A 3,410-nucleotide genomic window follows, 5' to 3' on the forward strand; every position below is an offset into this window, starting at 1 on the left:
CCATAGACAACACCTTTAGAACGGTTCATGTTCAACCGTTGAGCTACTATAGCGCCCAAGCTATAAGTTTTATCGTTATAAAGGGCTTAGCGCAACACCGCAAGATCTGGGGAGCTAAGGGACCCAACTTTCCCATGGCCAATCAAACATTTTCCCACGAATAGTGAGAAGTACCGAAGCACGGGAAAATGTATGCTAGCAGCTCTAGCGCAAGACACTCCTCTCTCCTCTCCTACATCAATTGTATCGATGAAAGCCTCCAAGGCCCGTGGACGAGGTTCATGAATATCCCCAACAAAAGGCAATTTGCAAACATTGCAAAAATCCTGGAGCGACATGCGTTGGGGAATATCATATAATTTGAACTCAACCATAGGAGGATTCTTCCTCGGATAGAAGTTAAAGCTTTGTACGAAGATATTAGTGAGGGGGAGGTATTGCAGACACTTATCTTCAATGAAGGCGGTAAGGCATGCGTTCTCCACCAAGTGATAAAAATCCTCGTAAAGTCCGGCGGCGCGTAAGAACACATTGCTTGGCCATTCGCACGCCCGAACTTATGCAACTCGAGGGACCGGATACTTGGGCTTCTTCTCACTTCCATCATCCTTGGGGTCACGTCTTGAAGAGCCTCTTAAGTACCTCCTCATCTTTTCCTTTTCCTATCTCTGAAAATTTCTGAAATATTTAGTGATTCTAACTAAAAGTGAATAAGGCTCAAGTAAACTCGTAGCAACTACTCCCACAAGTGCCTAGAGGCCATATTATGCATCAAAACTACTTGGGACCAGCTAAAATTAGCATGCAAAGCTCAAGAACAGGGTCACCAAGGTAGCAAAAATACGCGAAGTATGAGGCACTAGAGAAAAAACAATCTGGACCAATGGAGGAGTCACTTACCAAGGAGTAATTTCCCCAAAACAGATCGGAGAATGGTGCTTTGAGCAAGGAGACCGAAAATTCCAGCAAGAGGAGCAAGAACACGGGTTTGAGCTGCGAAATGATTTTTTCTGGAGGTAGGAGAAGCAGAGGGGGTGCACATGGGCCCCACAAGCCAGGTAGGCGTGTCCAGGGGGTGCCAGCGCCTCCAGGGCTTGTGGCCCACTGGTGCAACCCCCAGACTAGCTCTTCGTCCCACTATTTTTCAAAAATTCCAGAAAAAATCATACTTGATTTTCAGGACGTTCAGAGAACTTTTATTTTCGGGGTATTTTTCCACGGGATGCTAAAACAGAAAATAGGGAAAACTAAACTAAATCTATCATTTTTCTTCTAAGCAACCGAAGGTGAAGGCTTGGAACAGAGGTTTGTGACTCCTCGATTCATCTATCTCATGGTCATCGAAAGAAATCCGTCAATGAGGTTGATAAAGTCTCCTTGACAAACCTTTTCGAATCGCAAAAGAGAACCGAGAATTTTCGAACAGTCACTAGGTTACCTCAATGGGGATGTGAATCTCCCCAGCAAGCAAATCATACTTCATCTTAACAGGAGGAATAGGGCATTCAAAGCTCCCAATAAGAATCGATGATGTTTTTTCGATAGCATTGATGCAATGTACTCGATATTTTTTCTTCGGAAAGTGCACCTTATGCTCATTACCATTGACATGGAAAGTGACATTGCCTTTGTTGCAATCTATAACAGCCCCTGCAGTGTTTAAAAAGGGTCTTCCGAGGATGACCGCCATGGCATCGTCCTCGGGGATATCCAAGATAACAAAGTACGTTAAGATATTAACATTAGCAACCACAACAAGCACATCCTCGCAAATGCCGATAGGGAAAGAAGTTGATTTGTCGGCCATTTGCAAAGAGATTTCAGTGGGTGTCAACTTATCTAGTTCAAGTCTACGATAAAGAGAAAGAGGCATAACACTAACACCGGCTCCAAGATCGCATAAAGCAGTTCTAACATAATTGCCTTTAATGGAGCAAGGTATAGTGGGCACTCCGGGATCACCTAGTTTCATAGGAGTTCCACCCTTGAAGGTGTAATTGGCGAGCATGGTGGAAATCTCAACCTCAGGTATCCTCCTCTTATTAGTAACAACATCCTTCATGTACTTGGCATAGGGAGACATTTTGAGCATATCTGTCAAACACATTTGCAGAAAGACATGTCTAATCATTTCAACAAATCGCTCAAAATCCTCATCATCCTTTTTCTTGGATGGTTTGGGAGGAAAGGGCATGGGTTTCTGAACCCATGGTTCCCTTTCTTACCATGCTTCCTAGCAGCGAAGTTGTTCTTATCGTATCTCCTATTGTTAGGTTGTGCGTTATCAAGACCAACTGGTTCAATCTCCACATCCTTATCATTTCTAGGTTGAGCATCAACATGAACATCAGTATTGATATTATCATTAGGCTCATGTTCATCACCAGATTGTGTTTCGGCATCAGAGACAGGGACATCGTTTGGACACTCAGGTGTAACAGCAACATGGCTGCTAGCGTGTAGGTTCCTATCATATTTCTTTTTCTTTCTAGGGTGACTAGGTGCATCAGTGCTAACTCCTTGAGAATCTTGTTCAATTCTCTTAGGATGACCCTCAGGATACAAAGGTTCCTCGGTCATTCTACCGCCTCTAGTGACGACTCTGACAGAATTGTCATTCAACTCATTGAGCAAGTCATTCTGAGCTTTAAGTACTTGTTCTACTTGAGTAGTAACCATAGAGGCATGTTTACTCAAAAGCTTAAGATCATTGACATTTCTGTCCACACAAGCACTTAAATGACTAAGCATACGAGCATTATGTTCCAATTGTCTGCGAACATAATCATTGAAACTTTGTTGTTTGACAACAAAGTTATCAAATTCATCCAAGCATAAGCTAGTAGGTTTATCAAAAGGAATATCACTCTCATTGAATCTACGAAGAGAATTTACCTCTACTACCTGTATCGGGTTATCAAGACCATAGATCTCTTTGATAGGTGGTAGATTTTTGACATCTTCAGATTTAATGCCTTTCTCTCGCATAGATTTCTTAGCTTCTTGCATATCTTCATGACTGAGGAATATAATACCTCTTTTCTTCGGAGTTGGCTTAGGAGGTGGTTCGAGAATAGTCCAAGCATTCTCATTGCACAAGATATTATTCAATAGGATCTCAGCTTGTTCTATAGTTCATTCCCTAAAAACACAACCAGCACAACTATCTAGGTGGTCCTTAGAAGCATCGGTAAGTCCATTATAGAAGATATCAAGTATTTCATTCTTTTCAAGAGGGTGATCAGGCAAAGCATTCAGCAGCTGGACGAGCCTCCCCCAAGCTTGTGGGAGACTCTTCTTCAACTTGTGCAAAGTTGTATATTTCCTGCAAGGCAGCTTGCTTCTTATGGGAGGGAAATATTTTTCAGAGAAGTAGTAGACCATATCGTGGGGACTACGCACGCAACCAT

The sequence above is a fragment of the Hordeum vulgare genome, chromosome 2H (assembly GCF_904849725.1).
Source record: "Hordeum vulgare subsp. vulgare chromosome 2H, MorexV3_pseudomolecules_assembly, whole genome shotgun sequence".
NCBI classification, from domain to species: Eukaryota; Viridiplantae; Streptophyta; class Magnoliopsida; order Poales; family Poaceae; genus Hordeum; species Hordeum vulgare.